General features: G+C 41.1%; 1 protein-coding gene and 1 long non-coding RNA gene across 4 annotated transcripts in view; one reads left to right on the plus strand and one right to left on the minus strand.

Moving 5' to 3' along the window:
- ZNF391 (zinc finger protein 391) overlaps window positions 1–27,607 on the plus strand; it is a 108,038-nt gene that overhangs the window by 65,273 nt on the left and 15,158 nt on the right. Inside the window, exon 3 of one of the 3 annotated variants that reach the window (XR_004266236.1) lies at window positions 5,561–5,697. The exons of 1 other annotated variant lie outside the window; for it this stretch is intronic. The gene's annotated coding sequence lies outside the window, so the exon portion shown is untranslated. The remainder of the gene's footprint in view (window positions 1–5,560; window positions 5,698–27,607) is intronic. One more of the 3 variants, XR_004266237.1, reaches the window with a different exon arrangement.
- On the minus strand, window positions 1,057–27,498 carry LOC116545210. The gene is made up of 2 exons (XR_004266239.1): window positions 27,151–27,498; window positions 1,057–2,813 (listed from the first exon to the last, which is right to left on the minus strand). It is a non-coding gene; the product is annotated as an uncharacterized LOC116545210 (long non-coding RNA).

A 27,607-nucleotide genomic window follows, 5' to 3' on the forward strand; every position in this document is an offset into this window, starting at 1 on the left:
TAATAAAGTATTTACTGGGGGCCAGAAGAAACAAGGATATTTTGGTCAATGATGGACTGCAGATATGACAGTGATCACATAAGATTAAATTGGAGCTGGAAAATATCTATTACCTAGTAACATTATAGCATAATTATGTGTTTTTGGTGATACTGTTATAAACAAATTTAGTGCACTGCCAGTCATATAAAAATACAGCACTAAAGGCCAGGTGTGGCAGCTCACACTTGTAATCTCAGCACTTTGGGAGACCAAGGCAGGTGGATCACCTGAGGTCAGGAGTTTGAGACCAGCCTGACCAACATGGTAAAGCCCTGTCTCTACTAAAAATATATAAATTAGCCAGGTGTAGTGGCTCATGCCTATAGTCCCGGCTACTCAGGAGGCTGAGGCACTAGAATTGCTTGAATCTGGGAGGCGGAGGTTGCTGTGAGCCAAGATCATGCTATTGCACTCCACCTTGGGCAACAGAGTGAGACTCGGTCTCAAAAAAAAAAAATTATAGCACTATGTAATACTTGATTAAAAAGCACTGTGTCACTAGTTTATGTATTTACTATATCATACTTTTTACAGTTATTAGATTGGTGCAAAAGTAATTGCGGTGATTGTTATTGAAAGTAATCGTAGAAATCTGCAATTACTTTTGCACCAACCTAATATTTTAGAGTGTACTTATACTTATTAAAAAAAGTTAACTGTAAAAGAGCTTCAGGCAGGTCCTTCAGAAGGTATTCCAGAAGAAGGCATTGTTATCATAGAAGATGGCCGCTCCGTGCATCTTACTGCCCCTGGATGACTTTTCAGTCAGCTAAGATGTGGAACTGTAAAACAGTGACATTGATGATCCTGACCCTTCAGAGGCCTCTGCTAATGTGTGTTTGTGTCCTAGTTTTTAACAAAAGAGTTTACGAAGTAAACAAAATAAATTTAAAAATATAAAAAAGCTTATAGAAATAAGATAGAAAAGATATTTTTATTTAAGGATACAATGTTTATGTTTTAAGCTAAGATATTACAAAAGAGTCAAAAGTTTAAAATATTAAAAAGCTTATAAATTAAAAATGTTACAGGGCTTTGCATCATGCAGTGGAAATCGTCAGGATGTTGGTGATAAGATCCCTGTTCCGAACTTCCTTCCTATGTGTCCTGCCCTGGGGCTTTTGTGCTCCATGTGTCAGGGCTAAGGACTCTGCAGCCAGCTTCTCCCAACCCGGCAGCATGGGCCTGGATAAGAACACAGTGCATAACCAAGAGCATATCATGGAGCATTTAGAGGGTGTCAGGTTGAAATGCCAGGGTCTAGCAGGGACTAGGTGGATGGACAAACAGCTGAAAGAATACTCGGGGGACTGTAGGCAAGAGAAAGATGATTTTATTCAGCAGCAGTGCTCATCAGCAGCTTACTCACATTAGCTCACTTACGTCAGCTCTCTCACACTGTCTGCCCTGTCTTGGCTGCTTGAACGAGCCACTCCCACACGCAGCTGCATGGCTGGCTCTCCCTCGTCTTCAGGGTCAGCAGCTTAACTCTCTCTGGGCACGAGCTTGTTCCTGACTCCCCACCTGCCCGTCTGCCAGTTGGTCATTCTCCCTTACAGGGGCCAGTAGCTTCACTCTCTCCCTGGGCACCAGCACCTGCACAAGAGCCATGTTGAGCTGGGCCCTGTGCACAGCGTCAGCAGGGCAATTATACCTTTTACAGACAATAATGGCTCAGAGCCAAATATGAATGTACACAAACAGGTTATATATAATAAGTGAAGGTATGCACCTGCATGCCAAACTTTCTGAGTCATGGAGGCCTGGATGTCCACCTCAGCCTATTCCTTGACCAAAACACATCCACGTGCCTTACCCTCCATCCCCAGGCTGAGGGAGACGTAGGGTTTGGGCACACAGGCCCATACATAGGCTTGATACATTAGCCTGACACATAAGCTTTAGGCATGCAGGCCCAATATACATACACAAGCTTAACACATTAGCCTGACACATAGGCTTTGGGCACACAAGCCCGATACATACATTCGCATAGGCTTCAATAAACTGAGCAGCTGTCAGCCCAGATTACCATAGTAGGTACCATAGACACCTCAGTGATTGCTATTCACACTGCCCTGAGTTCAGCTCATTAGCTTCTCTGTCTACACCTGGTTTCAAACCATATGGTGTCAGTACTAGGCTGGACCACACCAGCAGACCAGGCAGCAGTAGCACCCAGCTAGATCTAACTGTGTACCATGCCCTATTAGGAATAGGAGGACACCCTTCCTAACAGCGAAGGCTCAGGGTCGAGAGGTGCCTCAGGCCCCATGGCCTTATCTTGTATTAGGACTACAGGTCTCAAGACCTCTTGCAGCTCTGCTGCTAAGGGACTGGTACTCAGCATACTCCACCGCTCTAAGTAAGTGCCCCCCTTCACTAAAGTGGATGTCTGTGCTGTCCCAGTCTGGGGGGTTGTTACCCATGAACGTACCCATCCTGCTATTGGGTAAGTCATTTGCATGACTGTAACCCATCCAACCACACTCTTATGAACCTGAAGGGCAGCACATACAGTTACTAACTGCTTCTTTATTAATGAACACTGGGGCTCAGTTCCCTTCCATAGCTGGGACTAAAAGCTTACTGGCACTTCCAAGCGCTCCGAACACTGTTATAGGCCCTAGCCAACACTATTTGTGGTTACATGCACATCTACTTTAAATGGGCACCTCTAGTTAACTACCCACAGGGCTTATGCCTTCAGAAAGGCTGTTTCACCCTCATCATCCCAATCCCTGGCAAGAGGGGTGTTGCTGCTTCCAAACCTGCAAAAGAACCAGAGGTTAACACAACATCATCATTAATAAGAAAACATATAATTGGGCTATGCATATAGCCCTGCAGCAACGCAATGAAAGTCCACTGTCGCCCTCCCATGAAGGCAAACTCTTCCTGGCTCTCTGGAGCTATGTGGATTGAGAGGAATGCATTGGTCAAGTCCACCACACAGTGGCACCATCCCCATTCCCTTTTCTTTTTTTTTTTTTTGGAGACGGAGTTTCGCTCTTGTTACCCAGGCTGGAGTGCAATGGCGCGATCTCGGCTCACGGCAACCTCCGCCTCCTGGGTTCAGGCAATTCTCCTGCCTCAGTCTCCTGAGTAGCTGGGATTACAGGCACACGCCACCATGCCCAGCTAATTTTTTGTAGTTTTAGTAGAGACGGGGTTTCACCATGTTGATCAGGATGGTCTCGATCTCTTGACCTCGTGATCCACCCGTCTCGGCCTCCCAAAGTGCTGGGATTACAAGCGTGAGCCACCGCACCCGGCCCCCTTTTCAAATAGTCCATCAAGTCCATGGTAGACGGCACAGCCGCCAAGCCATGCAAAATATCTACCCCAAGAATGTCCTCAGGCATGCAACAGACATACACACTGTATAAGTAGAGAGCCAAGCAGCTGATGCCAAGGTGCAAAAACAGGCTTCCCTTTCACTGACCAGCTTTCATAGCTGTCTATGCAGCCTTGCCTGGATCCGGCTGCAGGTACCAGTGGATTGCCAAGTCCATATATGGGCTTTGGTCGGCTGGTGTCCCCCACCAAGCCGGTATCTTGGCCAGTTCTCTTATCAAACAGAAAAGGCTTTACACTTCCACCAACTGCAGCAGGTACTCTATGAACTGGAACACTCGGGCAGGACCAGGTCGCGCAGCAACGTTCTTCTCCTGAATGACTTGCACCAAGTCTGTGCACGACTGCCAGCATTACTTGCTTAACTCCTTCAGCTTAGCAGGGGCACAGGCACCATAGGAAGTGTGCTGCACCACAGTAGGGGATGAGTGATGATTGTGCCACTGCACTCCAGCCTGGGTGACAGAGCAAGACCCTGTCTCTGAAAGTAAATAAATGCATAAAAGTTGTATGGCAAAGGATATGAAGGAGATAGAAAGATAATCATAGGATAATATGATTTAAGGAAATGAGTTTGAGGGAACTCAAGACACTTAAATCTATACCTTTTATGGTTTGGGAAAGTTTTAATTTTTATCTCAGACCATAAAGCCAATCAAATTCATTTTAATATTCTCTCAGAAATATTTAAATTGTTAAAACATAATGTTCATTCATTTTTAATTATGACAAATTGAAAACAGACACAAAATTAGACTAGTAAAACGGTCTCCGATATGCTCATTGTTCAGGTTTAACAACTATCAAAATTTTGCCACATTTCCTTTATTTGTCCCTTTTTTCTTCATTTTATTCTTTTGATATTTTAAATAAAACTGAGACATCTTGAAGTTTCATTCCTGCATATTTCCTTATGCATTTTTAAAAACCACAGACAATTTCTTACATAACCAAAATGTCACTATCATACTTAACAAAATTAACAGTAATTCCTGGTGTACCTTCATTTTGTAAATAAAACACAGCCTGACTTACATCTTCTGTTTGGGAAATTTGGAAGAAACAAAGTGGATGTGGATTCATGCTAAGTTTATGGATTGAGACTGGACCTTTTTTTCATGTGACTTTTACCTTTTCTATTCAGATCCTGGAGTAGAATTGCATTAGCTGAACACAGTGGATCCTTCAGAACATTGGCTTCCTACTGGGGAACTGAAGATTTGAGATCTCAGGAACCACTTTCTAATATTCTTGTTCGCTGTCCATCTTCTCTGATAAGCCTGTTTCCATCATTGATCATTTCCTTACAATTTCACAATCTTAAATTGCTCACTGAACAATGAATGTGTGGAAACCAAAATTAAAAATATCTAAGCCATCAGCAAATCCTGTTGGCTTTACTTCGTTTTTTCTAGAATCAAACCATTTGCCACCATTTTCACCCTGAACAAAGCTGCCACCATATCTCTGCTAGAGTGTTGCCTAACTTATCTCTTTGTTTTCATCCTTGTCTCTCTCAATCACCCACATTGTTCATACAGCCTATTTTCAATACAGTAGCCAGAGGAATCCTTTTTAATTGTTTGTTAAATCATGCTGCGCCTACTCAGAGTCTTCCAGTAGCTTTTCATCTCACTCATAGTAAAAGCCAAAGTCCTTACAGTGACCTACAAGGCCCCACATAGTGTGGCCCTTCATGACCTCTTGAGTCTAATCTCCTATTGCTCTATTTTCATTCACTTTACTCTAGCCACACTGGCCTCTTTGTTATTCTTAAACACACCAAGCCACTCTTGCCACAGAACTTTCACATTTGCTGTTCCCTCTGCTTGCAGGGCTTTATGTTCAGATATCCAGATGGCTGTTTCCTTCTTTCACCTTTTATGACATCTTTTTAATAAGCTGTTTACTGTTACCCTATTTAAAACTATGATGCATACCTATTGGTGTTTTATATCCCATCCTACTTTATTTTTCTTCATAGTATATACTCTATACTTTCAAACAAATTTATTATCTGTCTCCCCTACTGAAATGTAAGCCTCACAAGGGAAGGGATTTTTATTCATTTTATTCTGTGTTCTTTATGATCTGGAAAGGTAAGGACTTAAATGAATGAACACAGAGAAGAACAGGCCCTTGTATTTTTTGTTTGTTTCAGATTTGGGTATGAAAACTGAGACCAAGTGAGTGATTTCAGAGCAGAGAATTCCTGAAGAAGCAGTACTTTGGAGCCTGTTACAGAGAGACACAGTGAGAACCTTCCCTAATGCCCCTTGTGCGAGCAATCTTGTATTGGTGAGAGAAGAGTAGCACAACTTAGAAGTCATTATGTAGGGGCTGGCGTGGTGACTCATGCCCGTAATCCCAGCGCTTTGGGAGGCTGAGGCTGGTGTATTGCTTGAGGTCAGGAGTTGGAGACCAGCCTGACCTACATGGTGAAACTCCATCTCTACTAAAAATATGAAAATTAGCCAGGCGTGGTGGCGGGTGCCTGTAATCCCAGCTACTCAGGAGGCTGAGGCAGGAGAATTGCTTGAACCCGGAAGGCATAGGTTGCAGTGAGCCGAGATCACACCATTGCACTCCAGCCTGGGTGACAAAGCAAGACTGTCTCAAAAAAAAAAAAAAAAAAAAAAAGAAAAAGAAAATTATGTAGGAACGCATCACAGGAAATGCCTTTGTGAGGAAAGGAATTTTCAGTAAAATATTAGTCACCTACAAAAAAATTTCACAAAGCATGGATATCAATGTAATAGTTTTATCAGCAGGTATGATAGTATTCACTGAACAAAAGAAAGTTTGTACTGGAAGTCAAACTTATAAATGTAATATATATAAGAAAAACTTCACGCTGGGCACAGTGGCTTACACCTATAATCCCAGCACTTTGGGAGTCTGAGCAGGCGGATCACCTGAGGTTAGGAATTTGAGACCAGCCTGACCAACATGGAGAAACCCCATCTCTACTAAAAATACAAAATTAGCTGGGCATGGTGGCACCTGCCTGTAATCGCAGCTACTTGAGAGGCTGAAGCAGGAGAACTGCTTGAACCCTGGAGGTGGAGGTTGTGGTGAGCTGAGATGCCACTGCACTTCAGCCTGGCCAACAGAGCAAGACTCCATCTCAAAAAAAAAAAAAAAAAGCAAAGAAAAGAAAAGCTTCAAATGGAGTGCAAAGCTAATAAAACATAAGATTATTTTTACTGTAGAGAAATGATACCATTGTAATATGTGGAAAAGACTTGCATCACCATTCCACTTTAAGAAATTCAAGCAAAAGTTTTTATTTTTCATCAGAGAGTCATGGGTAAAAAGCACTTATTTTATACATGTGATGAATGTGGGGAAAATTCTTTAGTTGGCATGCTGTCCTGAGTCAGTTTCAGATAACAGCCACAGGAACAAGGCCTTAAAAATGCACTGTTTCCAAAAGGCATTTTCTTGCAGTACTTCTCTTATTGTACAAGGCAGCATTCATACATATTCAATGAATGTAGGAAAATCTTTTGACAGATGTCTCACCTTTTCTCTTCTCTCTCTCCTCATTTCATTTTCTTTCTCACTCCTTTCTCCCTCTCCCTGACCCCATCCTCTGTTCTTCTCCCCCTACCTCTTTTCCTCACTCCATCCGAACTCATAATGGGAAGAAACCTTATAAATTCAGTAATTATAAGAATACCTTTAGTCAGTACATGTCTTACTTAACCTCAGTGAGTATGGGAAATCTTTCAACCAATATACATGGTTTGTATGGCTTATTCAGCATACAATATACTTCATACTGGAGAAAAAATAAAGTGTAATGAATTTGGGAAGGCCAATTATTTCTGACACCTTATCAAACATCAAATCACTGACAGGAAAGGCTGTGTAAATGTTGTGAATGGGAGGAGGTCTTTAAGCACAATGCATCACTTGCTCAGCATCAGTGAACACATATAGGAGAAAAGCATTATTTATCTAATTTGCATGGGGAATCTTTTGCTCGTTTCATCTCTTTTTCAACATCAAAGAATAGATATGAGAGAGAAACCTATGAATATACAAAATTTGGAAGGATCTTCACTCAAAGCTCACTTCTTTCACAGCATCAGAAAATCCTAATAGAAAAATCCTGGAAGCAGTTTTGCTTTCATAAGGCATACAAATTTCTTCATAACCGATAATACAGACTTCTGGTTTCCAATCCATCATGTGAGGACTTGAAAGTCATCGCTCCTATCCTCACAACAAGAAAAAAGCTGAATAAACTAAGAATCAACAACTCTTCTTAGATCTATCAGAGACTTGAAATTACAGTGCAAACCACTGCCCTGAAAACTGGAAAGACAGACAGGTGGTTACAGAGAGTCACAACATAGCAAGAGCAGAAACCAAGGCTGCAACTAGCAACTGGTAGGAATACTCAAAAGGTAATTGACTAACTGCTGGAGACTGCTCATGGTCTAAACTGAGAGAGAAAAACTACTGACGGTATAAGGGGCCCGTATACTTCAATGACTTTTAACTCCGGGAACCCCACCATGTTTTCACTGTAAAGACCTGAGAACAATCTCCTGCTTCTAGCAGGGAGAAGGGTAAAGTTACCATTTTGAAATTTGTACAGTTTTTCTGTTATCCTTCACAAATGCCTGTCCTCATGGGAAACTATTTTACTAGGGCTGACTCCATGGGGGAAGGGAAATACCCAACTCCAGCTCTCTCTGGCCTTCCTGTCTCACCTAAAGAAGAGGTGGGAACTGGGAAGATTTCTGAAGGTCACAGCCCAGTGGTGCAGGCCCACTAAAAGACTGAGACCTAATCATAAGATTATAGAACACTTTCCCCTGACCCTGACATTGTACCACATCAGTACGGTTCTTGTATAATAATGGAGGCTTGGCCGGGCGCGGTGGCTCACGCCTGTAATCCCAGCACTTTGGGAGGCCGAGGCGGGTGGATCACGAGGTCAAGAGATCGAGACCATCCTGGTCAACATGGTGAAACCCCGTCTCTACTAAAACTACAAAAAATTAGACGGGCATGGTGGCGCGTGCCTGTAGTCCCAGCTACTCAGGAGGCTGAGGCAGGAGAATTGCTTGAACCCGAGAGACAGAGGTTGCGGTGAGCCGAGATCGCGCCATTTCGCGATTTTACTCCAGCCTGGGTAACAAGAGCGAAACTCTGTCTCAAAAAAAAAAATAATAATAATGGAGGCTTATACCTGAAAGAGCTATAAGACTTTGACCTTAGTTAAGGAAGAGTCTCTATGGAAATCTTAAGATAACAGAGGAGATAAAAACAAGGACACAGTGGAAATTTTAGCCTCTGACACTTACAGCCACATCAAACAGTAAACACAGCCTAACTGTTAGTCAGACAAACATAAAACTTCACACTAAAGCCTATTTACCTATATTTCTTTTGCCTAATGCATCACATCTGGATTTCAACGAGAAAATTACAAAGCATAATAAAAGGCACACAAGCATCAGAACCAGAGTCAGATATGGTAGGGATTTTGGAATTTAAAATAACTATGATAAATATGCTTAGGGAATTAATGGAAAATGTGGACAACATGCAAGAACAGATGGATAAATAAGCAGAGGGATGCAAACTCTAAGAAAGATTCAAAGACAATGCTAGAAATGAAAAGAAGTGTAACAGAAACAAAGATTGGCTTTATTGAGATCATCAATATACTAGACACAGCCAATCAAGAAATCAAAAAGCATGAAGACTCAGAAACTTCTCAAACTAGAAGCCAAGAGAAAAATGATGAAAAAAGTAGAACAAAATATGTAAGAATTGAAGAACAATTACAAAAAGTATACTATATGTGTAATGGGAGTCACAGAAGGAGAAAAAAACTGAGAATTTTCCAAAATAAATGACAAATAATACATAACCATGAGAAAGTAAGTGATGTGAGAACAATAAAATCTCAGTTACATGTATCATTTGTTAAACATTTAAGAATCAAAGTGTATCTGAAATTTTTCTACCCACCAAAAAACATATATTTTTAGCTACTCAAAGACCAACTTGTGTGCATGTAGTTTTCCTATGCCAGGGTCTTTATGCGCCAAGAACTCTTAAGTATTATAATCACCACCTCAACATGTTTATTCTCTCTCCTTAGTGTGCTCTTTGGGAAGAGCTGAGGGCAAGTTTTGAATGACTTCTTCCTGTTTTCCTAACCCTGGAAGTACTGACTTAGGAAAGCTGTTCCCAGGGAAAGAGATTTGGAAACCTTTGGAGGAAATAACACCACCTGTTGTATAAGCCAAGATTAGTGCCTCCCCTCCAAGTGCTTACAAAACAACAACAACAAACAAACAAAAACACACAAAAAAAGCAAGAGAAAATGTCAAGAACGGAATAATGTCGAAGGGGAGTCTCAAGACCCCTCTGCAGCAGAGGCTACTTTCTCATCTACAACTTGATTAGGGAACAGATGCTACTGACAGTGAGCCTCTGAGCAAATTAATGGAACTCTACTATGTGAATATTCTACTTGGCCCCACATTCTGCATCCTTTGATAAGATTTCTCTTATCCTCAGCTGCTGTATCTTTCTCTTATGCACATTGCTCATTCTGGCTTCCTCTATGTGAACTTTCATTCTATCCATTTTCCCCTCTCCTCCTCCTAATTTTTTCCTCCTCTCTTCTATATCCTGCTGCCTTATTTTGAATAATTCTTCTTATATATAAATGGCTGAATTGTTTACTAATATTGTACGAGGTATTTTTGCATCTATATTCATGAAGGATGTTTGTAGTTTTCTTTTTTCTTTTCTCTCTTCCTTTCTTCCTTCCACCTTTCCTTCCTTTTTCTGCTTTTGGTATTAGGGTAAAACTGGCCTCAAAGTGAGTTGGGAAGTGTTCCCCAGTCTTTTCTTTTTCTGGAAGAGCTTGTATAGAGTTGGTGTTAATTCTTTAAACATTTGGTAGAATTAACTATTTCTTTGTAGTGAGCTTTTAAATTATGAATCTAATTTCTTTGATAGTCATAGGGCTATTCAAACTATTTCATATTGGGTTAATTGTGGTAGTTTGTGCTTTTCTAGGAATTGGTCCATTTCAACAACTCGTCACATTTATGTGTGTAGAGTTATTCATAATATTCCTTATTATCCCTCTGATGTGTGCAGGGTTGGTAGTGACATTCCTTGTTTTATTTCGAATATTGGTAATATGTGTCTTCTCTCTTTTCTTTGTCCATCTTACTAGAAGTTTGTCAGTTTTATTGATCTTTTCAAAGAAACAGTTTCTTGTTTCATTGATCTCCTTAATTTTTTTGTTTTTTATTTTGTTTCTATCTATTCCTAACCCTCCCAAAGTGCTAGGATTACAGGGGCGAGCCACTGCACCTGGCTTTGCTTTGTTTCTTGAGGTTAGTGCTTATTGATTTGAAATGTTTCATTTTTCCTAAATTCCCCTCCTAACTCTGTTTTTATCTTCCTTTGTTTTGGGTTTATTTTGCTTTGTTTCTTTTTTTTTTTTTTTTTTTTGAGATAGACTTTCACTTTTGTCACCCAGGCTGGAGCGCAATGGTGCAATCTCGGCTCACTGTAACCTCTGCTTCCTGGGTTCAAGTGATTCTTCTGCCTCAGCCTCCCAAGTAGCTGGGATTACAGGCACACGCCACCACGCCCAGCTAATTTTTGTATTTTTAGTAGAGAGAGGATTTCACCATCTTGGCCAGGCTGACCTCAGGTGATCCACCCGCCTTGGCTTCCCAAAGTGCTGGGATTACAGAGTTAAGCCACCATGCCTGGCTTTGCTTTGTTTCTTTCTTTTTTTTTTTAATTGCATTTTAGGTTTTGGGGTACATGTGAAGAACATGCAAGATTGTTGCATAGGTACACACATGGCAGTGTGATTTGCTGCCTTCCTCCCCTTCACCTATATCTGGCATTTCTCCCCATGCTATCTCTCCCCACCTCTCCACCCCCCCGTCCCTCCACCATTTCCCCCCAACAGACCCCAGTGTGTAGTGCTCACCTCCCTGTGTCCATGTGTTCTCATTGTTCAACACCCGCCTATGAGTGAGAACATGTGGTGTTTGATATTCTGCTCTTGTGTCAGTTTGCTGAGAATGATGGTTTCCAGGTTCATCCATGTCCCTTACAAAGGACACGAAGTCATCATTTTTGATGGCTGCATAATATTCCATGGTGTATATGTACTACATTTTCCCTGTCCAGTCTATCATCGATGGGCATTTGGGTTGGTTCCAGGTCTTTGCTATTGTAAACAGTGCTGCAATGAACATTCGTGTGCATGTGTCCTTATAGTAGAACGATTTATAATCCTTTGGATATATACCCAGTAATGGGATTGCTGGGTCAAATGGAATTTCTATTTCTAGGTCCTCGAGGAATCGCCACACTGTCTTCCACAGTGGTTGAACTAATTTACATTCCCAACAACAGTGTAAAAGTGTTCCTATTTCTCCACATCCTCTTCAGCATCTGTTGTCTCCAGATTTTTTAATGATCGCCATTCTGCCTGGCGTGAGATGGTATCTCAATGTAGTTTTGATTTGCATTTCTCTAATGACCAGTGATGATGAGCATTTTTTCATATGTTTGTTGGCCTCATGTATGTCTTCTTTTGTAAAGTGTCTGTTCATATCCTTCAGACCCACTTTTGAATGGGCTTATTTGTTTTTTTCTTGCAGATCTGTTTTAGTTCTTTGTAAATTCTGCATATCAGCCCTTTGTCAGATGGGTAGACTGCAAAAATTTTTTCCCATTCTGTTTGTTGCCAATTCACTCTAATGACTGTTTCTTTTGCTATGCAGAAGCTGTGGAGTTTGATTAGGTCCCTTTTGTCTATTTTGGCTTTTGTTGCCAATGCTTTTCGTGTTTTGATCATGAAGTCCTTGCTTACACCTATGTCCTGAATGGTTTTGCTTAGATTTTCTTCTAGGGTTTTTATGGTGTTAGGTCTCATGTTTAAGTGTTTAATCCATCTGGAGTTAATTTTAGTGTAAGGTGTCAGGAAGGCGTCCAGTTTCTGCTTTCTGCACATGGCTAGCCAGTTTTCCCAACACCATTTATTAAACAGGGAATCCTTTCTCCTTTGCTTGTTTTGGTCAGGTTTGTCAAAGATCAGATCGTTGTAGATAAGTTGTGTTGCCTCCGAAGCCTCTGTTCTGTTCCATTGGTCTATATCTCTGTTTTGGTACCAGTACCATGCTGTTTTGATTACTGTAGACTTGTAGTACAGTTTGAAGTCCAGTAGTGTGATGCCTCCTGCTTTGTTCCTTTTGCTTAGAATTGACTTGGCTATGCGGGCTCTCTTTTGGTTCCATATGAAGTTTAAGGTGGTTTTTTCTAGTTCTGTGAAGAAGGTCATTGGTAGCTTGATGGGAATAGCGTTGAATCTGTAAATTACTTTGGGCAGTATGGCCATTTTCACGATGTTGATTCTTCCTAACCACGAACGTGGAATGTTTCTCCGTCTGTTTGTGTCCTCTCTTATTTCATTGAGCAGTGGCTTGTAGTTCTCCTTGAAGAGGTCCTTTACGTTCCTTGTTAGTTGTATTCCTAGGTATTTTATTCTCTTTGTAGCAATTGTGAATGGCAGTTCGTTCTTGATTTGGCTCACTTTAAGTCTGTTATTGGTGTATAGGAATGCTTGTGATTTTTACACATTGATTTTGTATCCTGAGACTTTGCTGAAGTTGCTTATCAGTTTCAGGAGATTTTGGGCTGAGACGATGGGGTCTTCTAGATATATAATCATGTCATCTGCAAATAGAGACAATTTGACTTCCTCCTTTCCTATTTGAATACCCATTATTTCTTCTTCTTGCCTGATTGCTCTGGCCAGAACTTCCAGTACTATATTGAATAGGAGTGGTGAGAGAGGGCATCCTTGTCTAGTGCCAGATTTCAAAGGGAATGCTTCCAGTTTTTGCCCATTCAGTATGATATTGGCTGTTTGTTTGTGGTAAATAGCTTTTATTATTTTGAGATATGTTCCATCAATACCTAGCTTATTGAGGGTTTTTAGCATAAAGGGCTGTTGAATTTTGTCAAAGGCCTTCTCTGCCTCAATTGAAATAATCATGTGGTTTTGTCTTTGGCTCTGTTTATGTGGTGAATTACGTTTATAGACTTGCGTATATTGAACCAGCCTTGCATCCCCGGGATGAAGCCTACTTGATCATGGTGGATAAGCTTTTTGATGTGCTGTTGCAATCGGCTTGCCAGTATTTTATTGAAGATTTTTGCATCTATGTTCATCATGGATATTGGCCTGAAGTTTTCTTTTCTTTTGTTGAGTCTCTGCCGGGTTTTGGTATCAGGATGATGTTTGTCTCATAAAATGGTTTGGGAAGGATTCCCTCTTTTTGGATTATTTGTAATAGTTTCAGAAGGAATGGTACCAGCTCCTCTCTGTATGTCTGGTAGAATTCGGCTGTGAACCCATCTGGACCTGGGCTTTTTTTGGGTGGTAGGCTCTTAATTGCTGCCTCAACTTCAGACCTTGTTATTGGTCTATTCAGGGTTTCAACTTCTTCCTGGCTTAGGCTTGGGAGGAGGCAAGTGTCCAGGAATTTATCCATTTCTTCCAGGTTTACCAGTTTATGTGCATTGAGTTGTTTGTAATAATCTCTGATGATGGTTTGAATTTCTGTGGAATCTGTGGTGATATCCCCTTTATTGTTTTTTATTGCATCAATTTCATTATTCTCTCTTTTGTTTTTTATTAATCTGGCTAGTGGTCTGTCTATTTTGTTGATCTTTTCAAAAAAACAGCTCCTGGATTTATTGATTTTTTGAAGGGTTCTTTGTGTCTCTATCTCCTTCAGTTCTGCTCTGATCTTAGTTATTTCTCGTCTTCTGCTATGTTTTGAGTTTTTTTGATCTTGCTCCTCTAGCTCTTTCAATTTTGATGCTAGGGTTTCAATTTTAGATCTCTCCTTGCTTCTCATGTGGGCACTTATTGCTATATATTTTCGTCTAGAGACTGCTTTAAATGTGTCACAGAGATTCTGATATGTTGTGTCTTCGTTCTCGTTGGTTTTGAAGAACATCTTTATTTCTGTCTTCATTTCATTGTTTATCCAGTCAACATTCAAGAGCAAGTTGTTCAGTTTCCATGAAGCTGTGTGGTTCTGAGTTAGTTTCTGCATTCTGAGTTCTAACTTGACTGCACTGTGGTCTGAGAGACTGTTTGTTATGATTTCCGTTCTTTTGCATTTGCTAAGGAGTGATTTATTTCCAATTATGTGGTCAATGTTCGAGTAGGTGTGATGTGGTGCCGAGAAGAATGTATATTCTGTGGATTTGGGGTGGAGAGTTCTGTAAATGTCTATTAGGTTTGCTTGGTCCAGGTCTGAGTTCAAGTCCTGGATATCCTTGTTAATTTTCTGTCTGGTTGATCTGTCTAATATTGACAATGGGGTGTTAAAGTCTCCCACTATTATTGTGTGGGAGTCTAAGTCTCTTTGTAAGTCATTAAGAACTTGCCTTATGTATCTGGGTGCTCCTGTATTGGGTGCATATATATTTAGGATCGTTAGCTCTTCTTGTTGCATTGATCCTTTTACCATTATGTAATGTCCTTCTTTGTCTCTTTTGATCTTTGTTGCTTTAAAGTCTATTTTATCAGAGATGAGAATTGCAACTCCTGCTTTTTTTTGCTCTCCATTTGCTTGGTAAATCTTCTTTCATCCCTTTATTTTGAGCCTTTGTATCCTTGCATGTGAGATGGGTTTCCTGGATACAGCACACCGATGGGTTTTGTCTTTTGATCCAATTTGCCTGTCTGTATCTTTTGATTGGGGCATTTAGTCCATTTACATTTAGGGATAATATTGTTATGTGTGAATTTGATACTGCCATTTTCAGGCTAGCTGGCTGTTTTGTTCGTTACTTGATGCAGATTGTTGATTGTGTTGATGCTCTTTACCGTTTGGCATGTTTTTGGAGTGACTGGTACTGGTTGTTCCTTTATATGTGTGGAGCCTCTTTCAGGAGCTCTTGTAAAGCAGGTCTGGTGGTGATGAAATCTCTGGGTACTTGGTTGTTCGTAAAGGATTTTATTTTTCCTTCACTTATGAAGCTTAGTTTGGCTGGATAGGAGATTCTGGGTTGAAAGTTCTTTTCTTTAAGGATGTTGAATATTGGCCCCCACTCTCTTCTGGCTTGTAGGGTTTCTGCTGAGAGATCTGTTGTGAGTCTGATGGGCTTCCCTTTGTGGGTAACCCGACCTTTCTCTCTGGCTGCCCTTAGCATTTTCTCCTTCATTTCAACCCTGGTGAATCTGACGATTATGTGCCTTGGGATTGCTCTTCGTGAGGAATATCTTTGTGGTGTTCTCTGTATTTCCTGGACTTGAATATTGGCCTGCCTTGCTAGGCCGGGGAAGTTTTCCTGGATAATATCCTGAAGAGTATTTTCCAGCTTGGATTCATTCTCTTCGTCACATTCAGGTACACGTATCAGACGGAGATTAGGTCTTTTCACATAGTCCCACATTTCTTGGAGACTTTGTTCATCCCTTTTTACCCTTTTTTCTCTATTCTTGCCTTCTCATTTTATTTCATTGAGTTGATCTTCGACCTCTGATGTCCTTTCTTCTGCTTGGTCAATTTGGCTGTTGAAACTTGTGCATGCTTTACGAAGTTCTCGTGTTGTGTTTTTCAGCTACATCAATTCACTTATATTCCTCTCTATGTTGTTCATTCTTGTTAGCGTTTCGTCAAATCTTTTCTCAAGGTTCTTAGTTTCTTTGCATTGGGTTAGAACATGTTCTTTTAGCTCACTGTAGTTTCTTATTACCCACCTTCTGAAGTCTGATTCTGTCATTTCATCACACCCCTTCTCCATCCAGCCTTGTTCGCTTGCTGGTGAGGAGTTGTGATCCCTTTTAGGAGGAGAGGTGTTCTGGTTTCGGTTGTTTTCATCCTTTTTGCACTGGTTTCTTCCCATCTTTGTGGGTTTATCCACCTGTTGTCTTTGTAGTTACTGATTTTCAGATTGGGTCTCTGAGTGAACTTCCAGTTTGTGGATGCTGAAGTTACTTCTTTTTCTTAGCTTTCCTTCTAACAGTCTGGCCCCTCTGCTGTAGGTCTGCTGAGGTCCACTCCAGGCCCTGCTTGCCGGGGGATCACTTGCAGCAGCCTCTGCACTTTCACTGGGAGCTGCAATCCTGAGCTGTTCCTAGTCGGCCATCTTCACCCAGAGTCCACTTTGTTTCTTAAGGTTAGTGCTTACTGATTTGAAGTATTTCATTTCTCCTAAATTTCCCTCTTAACGCTGCTTTAGTTATGTCCATAAATTTTTATATGTTGTATTTTCATGTTCATTCAATTTAATGTAATTTTAAATTGCCTTTGATACTTCCTCTTTGTCCTATGTGCATGCTAGTTTTGTGTTTTAGAAGTGTGTTCTGTGGTTTTCATGTGTTTGGAGACTTGCCTGTTATCTTTCCATTATTGGGTTGTAGTTTGAGTCTTTTGTGGCCACAGAGTGTATTCTGTATGATTTTAATTTTTTAAAATTTGTTGAGATTTGTCTTATAGTTCTGGATGCTGTCTATCTTGGCTTATGTTCAGCAGACACTTGAAAAGGATATGTCTTTTGTTTTGGGATGGATGTCCTATAAGAGTCAATTAGATCCTGTTGGTTGATGGTGTTGTTGAGTTCTACATACAGCCGATTTTCTGTCTAGTTGTTGTATCGATTGTTATTAGTTAGGCCTTAAAGTTGTCATTGTAACTATGGATTGTGACTACTATTTTAAATCACTGTAGAGCCAATCACCAGATTTATTTTCTACTTTAACTTTTTGAGATGCTTGTAAGTCTACATACAAACATTCTCACCATTTTTTTCCCTGCTTTGGTATTTTCTCAGGAGTCTCTAAGAGCATGGCCAGATTTGATGATTCACTAGGAGGAATCACACAACATTCAGCATGTAGTCCTCCCACTCCCAGCTGACTTATTACAGGGAAAGGTATAAGGCAAAATTAACAAAGGGAAAAGCCACATGAGGAAAAGTCTAGAAGAAGCCTGGTACAAGATTTCAGCAGTCTCTTCCACACAGAAGATGCTTAATACCTCCAGCAACAAATTGTGACTGTCAAGAGTTCAGTGAGCTGAGAGAGGGATCTGAGCTGTCAGGTGTCAGGGTAGCCTGTTAAAGCAACAGTGAGCCAAAATAAAAATAAGAATATGAATCCTTTAATCACTCACTGTGATGACATAAGCAAGTGGCCAAAATCTGAGAAAGCTGCAATTCCCCCTTATTCCATTTCCTACTCCCACCCCCGATCAAATAGTATGCAAGTCAAGATCAAGTGGATCAGAACAGGTGTGAGAGCTGGCCAGATGCAGTGGCTGATGCCTGTAATCACAGCAATTTGGGAGGCTGAGGCAGGCAGATGACTTGAGGTCAGGAGTTGGAGTCTAGGCTGGCCAACATGGCAAAACCCTGTCTCTACTAAAAATACAAAAAATAGCCAGGCATTATGGTACACACCTGTCATCCCAGCTACTTTGGAGACTGAGGCAGGAGCATTGGTTAAACCTGGGAGGTGGAGGTTGCAGGGAGCCAAGATCACACCACTGCACTCCAGCCTGGGCCACAGAGTGAGACTCTGTCTAAATAACAACAACAACAACAACAACAACAACAAGCAGATGTTAGAGCCATCTGACCATTAAGAGAGCCCCAAACAAAAAAAAAATCTGGCAGTTTTATGGACTCTGTGGTCTTCATGAGAGCAAGAGAGGAAGTTAGGAAAAGTTCTGAGACAGAGTAGGGAAAAGTACTTTCCAGGTTTTCTCCATCCCTCCTCCCTTAAGGAGGCCTCAGAAAAGACACCCAAAGAAGACCTTACCCCAAGGCCTCAGGTAAAAAGATGTAGGAATGAAGGGGCCTGGGCTAGGAATACAAACATATGAAGAACATATGGTCCTTTTGGAGGACCTAAGTTCTTGACTGCAACTCCCTTCAGAAACTGCAGTATACTGGCTGTACACCACATCTGGTGTGGGTAGGGCAGCTTTCCCCCATGAGGCCTGCCAGGTAAAGCCTTTGTAATTACCTATGGTCAGGTCTGGAAAATCATATGTAGGTTTTTAACCAGTGGTCAGATTCCTCAGTAACAGCATGTGTGAAATGTTGTCTACCAAGGACGGTCATCAGGGAGTCTGCGCCCAAGATTTTTACTGGGTGGGCGCTCCCATGTGCCCCCTTTGTCTAACACGTGCCATAATTCTAGATTTGTAGAAGGAAAGCAGGTATTCAGTACAAACCACAATGTACACATTGAGTGAATATTACCAGTTTTGGTAATGGTAGGATATCTCCTCAAATCCAAGTTCCCAGATTCCAGGCAAAGGACAACCTTGCAGAAAGGTCTCTCTAAGGACAGGAGTCTCAGGTCTGCCATGTTTACTTTTCTGCTCAGGTATCTCAGCATCATAGCTGTCACTCTCCATTACAAGGTTTAGTCCCTCTATGGTGAGACTGCCTCAGTTTACCTCATTGTTTATCATCTTTCAAAATCTTCTACCATGAACTTTCTTTTCAGCTATGAAAGTGAGAAAAGCTTTCTCTACTTGTCTGAAAAACCTATAACTTGAGTCCTATTTATTTTCCCCAGTAAGGATACAGATAGTATGGGCTCATTGTTTTGCCTTCTATGTAAAAGCATTAAAACAATGGTTAAAAGTACAGACTTCAGAGCCAACTTGCCTGCCTTTGAAATCTGACTCTGCCACTTGGTAGATATGTGATCTTGGGCAAGTAACTAAAACTCTCTATGAGGTTTGCTCCCCTGTAAAATGGGGGTAATGGATAGTATTACTTTGACTGCTATGTGGAAAATAGAAGATAGGGCAAGGTAGGATTGGAATTAGGGAAACCAATTAGGAAGCTGTTGCAGTAATGTAGGTAGATGATGACAAGGTGAACCATGTTGGTATCAGTGGAGTTGGTAAGAAGGTCTATTAGTCTCTTCTCATGTTGCTATAAAGAACTACCTGAGACTGAAAAGAGGTTTAATTGATTCATAGTTCTGCAAGCTGTACAGGAAGCGTGGCTGGGGAAGCCTCAGGAGACTTATAGCATGGCAGAAAGGAAAGAGGAAGCAGGCATGTCTTGCATGGTGGAAGCAGGAGAAAGAGAGAGAAGCGGGAGGTGCTACATACTTTTAAACAACCAGATCTTGTGAAAACTCACTATCATGAGAACAGCAAGGAGGAAATTCACCCCATGATCCAGTCACCCTTCTTCAACACTGGGAACTACAATTGGACATGAGATTTGGGTGGGGACACAAATCCAAACCATATCAGAAGGGATATGGTTCTACATATATTCTGAAGGTAGAATCAAGAGGGTTTACTTTTGGATTGACTGTGGGATATGAGTGAAATTCCAAGGTTTAAAAACCTGTGGTCATAGAATAATGGACTTGCATTTATTAAGATGGGAAGAGTAGAGAAGAGTAACTTTAAAAAGTGGAGTACAGAGAATCAAGTGTTTGGTTTTGAGAAATTTGTGTCTGAAGCTACTATGTTTCAATACCCTAGACATAATGCAGTTGGCCCTTGAACACCACAGATTTGAAATGCATGAGTTCACTTTTTCGGTATAAGTTACAGCAAGTGTGCCTGCCTCCCTTTCTACCTCTTCCATCTCTTTTGCTTCTGCCACTCCTGATACAGCAAGACCAACACCTCATATCCTCCTTGCACTCCGCCTACTCAACGTGAAGACAAGAGGAATTTTGTAATGATTTTGTGATGATTCCCTTCTACTTAATAGTAAATATGTTTTCTTTTTCTTAAAGTTTCTTGAGAACACTTCCTTTTTTCTAGTTCACTTTATTGTAAGACTATAGTATATAATACATATAATATATTAAAATGTGTTAACTGTTTCTGTTATTGGTAAGGCCTCCAATCAATACTAGGCTATTAGTAGTTCAGTTTTTAGGGAGTCAAAAGTTATTCAAGGATTTCTTTCTTTTGTTCTCAGCTCTTATCTAATAAGCAGTATCTATAATAGAGAAATTCAGTAGGTAATTAGGTTATATTCAGTGCATAAATATTGGCACATTAGAGTACTTAAGCATTGGCATTTGCATTAGCATCCTGTATAAAGGAATGTCTCTTCAACTGTTATATAACACTTAAGGTTTCAAGGAAGATTTGTTCTTGAAATTTTTTAAATGGTGGTTATGCCTTTATTTTGCCTTCCCATCGGCAATGTATGAATGTGTCAATTTTTTCACACCCTTATTAACAGAGTATTTTGTCCAGTTTTTGAATATTTTTGTCAATCTGATAGAAAAGATATCATGGGTTTTTTTTTCAACTTTTATTGTAGGTTTAGGAGTACATATGCAGGTTTTAATATAGGTAAATTGCATTTCTATACATGGATTTTTGACTACACAGGAGCTCGATTCCCCCAACCCCCTCATTTAAGGTCAAAGATATTTTCGATTGTAAATTTAGCGATGAAATTTGTTTTGTCTAACTTTCAGCAGTTTGTGAAAGCTCTTTTGTGAGCTAGTGCTCAGGCTCACAGATACACTCTCCAAGCCTCCACACAGTAAATCTACCATATTTCCCGTGAGGGAACTTGCTGACACAGCAGGTACATAGGTATACTTGACTATCATTAAAATTTCTGATTAGGTTCTTTTTCTCCTCAGGAACTTTGCAAAAATACACACATGGATTCATATGACATATCCATGGATATCATGACAGATATGCACAAACCTACAGAAATCCTTACACACAAGCCCACAGAAACCAGTGCAGGCACAGACACGTACACCCACAAAAAGGTATAGCCACATAGGTGCCCTCACAGGAATGTATGATGGAGACAAAAGTTATGAGACACTAGAGGAGATGTAACGGAGGAAGGTCCAACCAGTGTTTTCCCAAGACAAACTCCTGCATGGATCTTTTGGCAACGTCTACCAGGTATTCCAGGGCACAGATGAGTTGAGCCGGTTGGTTTGTCAGGCAGTTAATTACTTTAATATTCAGTTAGTTGAGTTTGGTCAGGTATTGAGACTCAACAGTCAATAAGATAACTGGTTACTTGGGTATGCAGACAGTTAAAACGTCTAAGAGTCAGCCAGACCATACGGTTTTTCAATTAAATAGGAGTCATTATTAATCTAGGATCAGTCAGTTGGGAGATACATTTAATAATATATTTGTGCTTGTCTCTTAGGCAGTCATTTGTTTAGAGCGTTAGGGACCAGTGAGGCCAGCTGTTTGCTACGTGGTTAACGGTCAGCAGGAACAGCCTTATGTAAACGCAAGGAAGGCTCCTTCTGAGGACACGTATATTGCGCCACAATGATAGTGTAATGCTGCTCTAGAGGATGGAGAGATGTTTTGATGCTTGAGAAACAATTATGTCTGTCTGTGGGAAAAAGCATCATGTGTCTGGTGAGGAATGACAAATGTGGAGGCAGAGGAAAATGCAAGACAATAGTCTTCTACCAGACCAGGAATGAATGACCCTGGGACACCCCCCTCCCACCCCTGAAATAGGCTCAAGGTTTGGAAAGTAGAACAGGGGAGCCATTTATATAAGTGATACAATTTGTCAGGGAATGATGTAGGGACCTGTGATGACTGGGAGCTCTTTGTCATCTATGGAATGTGTGTATTGCTTACTGTCAAAAATAAAATGAGATCAAGTTAAAAAAAATTTTTTTTGAGACAGAGTCTCCCTCTGTCACCCAGGCTGGAGTGCAGTGGTGCAGTCTCGACTCACTGCAACTTCTGCCTCCCTAGTTCACATGATTCTCATGCCTTAGCCACCTGAATAAATGGGATTACAGGTATGCACCACCACACCCAGCTAATTTTTGTATTTTTAGTAGAGTAATTTTGTATTTTGGTAGTTTGTGTTTAAGAAATTTTGTATTTTCCCCTTTGGCCAGGCTGGTCTTGAACTCCTGACCTCAAGAGATCCACCAGCCTTGGCCCCCCAAAGTGCTGGTATTACAGGCACCAGCCACTGCACCCAGCTGAGATCAAGTTAATATTTTTAAAGCTTATTGTGCATATAAAAAAACTTTGTGAACTAGAAAATTTCAAACCAAAAGTGGTAAGAAGCTCAGCTCATAGCAGTGTAGCTCATGAAGCATAAATGGAGTACACTGATTTTTATTGTGACTGGCTATTATAAACATTCATTCCTTTTAGGGCAATTAGAGCTTTATAAGCTTTTTTGTCTGCAGCCGATTGGTTCAGAATCATACTGACAAGAAATAAAATCTTAAGTTCTGTTCTTGGTTAAAACCAGCATTTTGAGGAAATCAGGATGACTTAAGTGTTAGTTACATGGCTGTGGACAGTTGACCTGGAAGTATATCCAAACTGTGGCCTCTATTTTGAATTTTCTTTAATATTATTCATTTAATTGCTTCTAGAGATCTGTTCTTACCCATGATTATGATTTTGGAAAATTCTTTCAGTGAGATACAGGTGAGAGTTCCACATAAGCAGGAAGGGAGGTTAGCAAACAATGGTGTTATCTAGCAACTTTAAATGATCTCTCATGTCCTTTGCCCTTTGGAAGTGAGTGAGGTAAATACCTAAAACACCCATGGGCTCATGCCTCATGACAGTCAGCATGTGACTCTGGGCAAGTCATTTAATCTCTTTGAGGCTCTGTTTCCTAAAATGTAAAATGTTGTTAAAAGTATCTTCCCTTCCTACCTCACAGGAATATTTTGAGAGGAATATGAAATGACAGGAAAAGTCTGTAATGAGCAGTAACCATCTGCAATGAGTATACAATGGGCTGGTTATAATCTCAGGCTATTGATGAGCTGGCTGTAAATCAGTGGGCTCTGTTGGCGGGCTGAGCTACTCTACAGCTGTTTTGGGAAGCCCAAAGAGAAAAGGACTCTTACATAAGTCCTGAGTCAGACATAACTTTATTCTAATGAGTAAATGGTTGCTTAGAAAAGTTATATGATACTCTATTTTTCTCTATCTTGGTTTTCAGCTAGCCACATTTTAGTAAAACAAAAAAACAAAGAAAAATTTTAATGTACAAAACCCTCTGTAATTATATTTCTATTGCTGGAAAAGACTGACATTGTTGGGAATTTAAAGGGAAAAAATGCTTTTCTCTCACATGAGGAACTTCAGTGTTGTAAGGACATGAGTTTGAGAATTACTGGTATAAGAGTTTGGTATATGAGGAGAGGAGTTTTTTCTTGGATAAGAAATAAAGAATTAAAGAGACAACTGTAACATGGAGTTAGTTTCAGGTTGCTAAGGTCTACCATATACTTTATGTTGTGGAACATTTCTTACCTCAGAAATCCCATTGCTTCCTTTGAAATACAGGGACTATAAAGCTGTTCCAGGCTTCTCTTATCATGCAAAATGAGTCAGGATATTATAGTGGTTGAAAAAGTGGTCTCCGAAGTTTGAATCCTGGTTCTGTCATTTATTGGCAGTGTGACCTCAGGCAAATTATTTATTCTTTTTGTGTCTGTACTAGTTTGTTAGGGCTCCCATAACAAAGTGCCACAAACTGGGTGGCTTAAACAACAGAAATGTGTTGTCTCTGGAGACTAGAGGTCCGTAATGAAGGTGCCACTAGGGTGGCTTTCTGCTGATGGCTCTGAGGAAGAATCTGGTCCAGACCCCTCTCCTAGTTTCTGGTAGCACCGGACATTATTTTGCTTGTAGATGGTATTCTCCCTGTATCTTCACATTATGTTGCGTCTTTACTTGTTTCTTTCTGTGTCCAAATTTTCCCTTTTTAAGGATGAGTCACACTGGATTAGGGCCCAACCTATTGACCTCACCTTAACCTGATTATCTGCAAAGTCTATTTTCACCATCTTTTGGGGGGGACACAATTAAACCTGTAACAGTGTATTAGTTTCCTTGTCTATAAAATGAGGATGGTGATAGTTACCTGACAGGAATATTGTGAGATAATTTTGGGTTAAGAGATGGCATCGGTTTAGAATAATTTCTAGACTATAGCAATTGCCCAAAAGGATAGAGGGCAATTGTTATAGACTAGAAATTATACAAGGTTTACTTATGTAGCCTTGGGAAAATGAATAAACCTAAATTGAAAGGCCTATCATCTAGCACCGATATCTGTTATCAGGGCGGATTTGACTCATCATGTTTCCTAGTCCTTTCTCCCCATCTTCTATGGAATAAGCCTATTGCCCACTCATCTGGTATCATGACAATACCCTAACAACCATGAGGAGGACTTGCCTTTAGTTTCAGGCATGAGGATAGGTATATGTCTCTGTTTGAATCTCTCCTCTCCTTATTTTTCCAAGTCATGGGACAATGTTCAAAAGGTATCAGGTCCTTCAAATATCAGTTGGTATTTTAGGAGAGCTGAGTGTCAGCCCTTGCCAGTCATTCCTAGGTTGTGTGACCCTAGACAATGCTATCTCTTATCTGCATCTCACTGACCCCTGCTATAAAAGTTTCATTATTCACATTTACATAGCACTTTAGAATTCTCAAAGTGATTTTGTTACTAATTTGTCTTATTTAAGCCTCACAGTATCCTGTTGCAGTAGGTTATTATCATCCCATTTTATAATATTGAGGTTGAGAGAGATGATTTAGTTGAACAAGATGACACAGATAGAAAAATCCCAAATTATCAAAATCTAGTCCCTTGACTCTGAGTACAGTGCTTTTTGCATTATCCTGCTGTGTCTGAGGGATACTTTGTCTTCTCATTTGCCTGTGTAAGACTGAACTAGTAGAACATCCCCTTGTTAGAATGGGAAGACCAATCCCTCAGGCATTTAGTCCATGCCTATCCCAATTCTGGGGATCATGAAGGAGTCAAGGCAGTATAGCAAAAATAAAACAAAAACTTCCAAATGCTTTGAAAAGTAAGTATTTTCTAGTTTCAAAGTGGCTCTAAGAGGAAATTACTGCACATTGCAAAGCAAAAATGTCAAAAAATTATATTTTCACTTTTCTTTCTGATTTGGATCCCCATTCTTCCTATGTCCTTCCTCAACTCTATCAAATCTGTATTCTGGCCTACTTTTTCATTTTCTTGCTCGTTCCCTCTCTCTCTACATAATTGTTTTTCTTTCCTCAAACCTTTCAGTGTTCCAAGGATGTTGAACTTTCATCCCCCATTTTCTGAATTTCCATGGCCCATGAAACTGCCTCCCAAACTGCTGTTGGACAGAGGAGGAAGACTGGCTTTCCAGTGCTTTTTCTGACCTTGGCTCAGAACCTTGAGAAGTCCTGGAGGGGAGTCCAGGACAGCTTTTGCTTGCCAAACTCTATATAATCATGCACACATCCTTTCTTTTCTGGTCTTCAATTTGCCAATGTGTAAATAAAGAGATTGGACGGACTTCATTCCTTGAAGCCGATTCTGGTTCTGACCTGCTCAAGCGCTCCTCTCTGCCTACAGTAGCCTGTGTCGGCTTTGCTAGACCCGGGGCTTTTATAGGCACAGGATGGAAGCGTGGCAGGCCAGGGTGGTCTTGAGAAATGCAACATTTGGGCTGGAAGTGCCTGTCCTCACCTAGGTCCGTGGGGTTGGAGCCCTAGCCAGGGACCACACCCTCCTCTACCCAGCACTTCTACCTTCCATATAATTTAAAGGGACCACCCTTCTCTTCCCAGCACCTTCCTTCCATATCCTGGCAACCAGTTCTATTGTATGCTGCCTTCCCAGGAGGGGACACACTTGGAAAGAGGGCTTTCTAAGAGATTGGTGATTGCGTGGTCCCCCTGAACCATCCGAGACAGCTACATGTTTTCTCTAGCAATTGAGAGAGCAGACCCGGCGTGGTGACTCTGGCCTGTAAATCCTGGCACTTTGGGAGGCTGAGGGGGGAGGGATCGCTTGAGCCTAGGAATTTGAGACCAGCCTGGGCAACATAGGGAGACTCTGTCTCTATAAAAAATTTACAAAATTAGCCAGGCTTGGTGGCACATGCCTGTGATCCCAGCTACTTGGGAAGTTGAGGTGGGAGGATCGCTTGACCCCAGGAAGTCGAGGCTGCAGTGAGCTGTGGCTGTGGGAATACACTCCAGCCTGGGCAACAGGAGGAGGCCCTGCCTCAAAAATAAAACGAAAAGAAAAGAGACCACTCTGGCACATACAGTACAGCCTAACGACAAGTGGCCTGGACGACCCGACGTAAGGGTGACTGTATAGATCCCACACATTCCTCTAAAACACCAGCCTGAAGCAAGAGGGATGTTCCTTTTCCATGCTCTTTTTAAGGTTCTGAGACGTCTGTTTTTCTCCCCTTGAAGACTGGTTTCTTCTCCCCTTTAACCTTATCTTTCTATAATCCATATCCTTCTGTGAGACTTGGAAACAACAACAAAAAAATCTACCACTCTTCACTTCTTTAATAATTATGGAGGATTTTGCTGTTTTACTTTAATACTAATCTTCCCTGGTAAAGCAATCAGAAATGGCTTCAACACCACCAGTTTTGGGATATGTTCCTCATGTGATTCTCCTGCTTCCCAAAATCTCAAACTGGAAAAGCCCTGGGTCAGGTTTGTTTTTCCTGAAAAAGATTCGTTTCCCAGAGGCAAATCAGTACTATGAACGCCGTACAGTTACTACCAGTTCCCAGCAGTATCATCCAAACCCGATACACTGGGCTGCACTTTTTCCCATTGTCAAACAAGGTCTCCAAACCCAGTTTCAGAGTCTGACACACAGGAGCTTTTGTATACCAGGACTTTCTTTCGTATACAGCACCCGATTATACACAGGCTTTCTCCCTCGTCCTTCGGGTTCAGTCTCTGCCGTTATAGGGTTCATTATTGATATCCTAGATGCCTCATCCTCACCCCCGTGAGCACGCAAGGGCTCACGGAGCTTCAGGTCTCTTCTCCCTAAGCAGAAATGGCCTTGAAGAGAGGCCGAACCTTGGAAGCGGCCTTGGAGGGAGGACCAGCAACCGCGCTGTCCTCCTTGCCCCGCCTCCTGGAGTCTAGTCCGGAATGCCGCCTCAGTCGACGAACTACAATTCCCAGAAATCTCCGAGATGCTTATCGTCACAGTGCCTTAGACTCCATTTCCCAGAAGTCTTAGGGCGGATTTCCATGCGCCCCAGAGACCCTGTGTGACGTCATCGGCTTTCGCTTTAAGAATCGAAAGCCTCCTGGGTGGGCAATGTGTTGTCTCTGTAGTGGGTCTTGTTTTGCGGGGATTG

This window comes from Sapajus apella, unplaced genomic scaffold, assembly GCF_009761245.1.
Source record: "Sapajus apella isolate SASKATOON/1434 unplaced genomic scaffold, GSC_monkey_1.0 scaffold251, whole genome shotgun sequence".
NCBI lineage: Eukaryota > Metazoa > Chordata > Mammalia > Primates > Cebidae > Sapajus > Sapajus apella.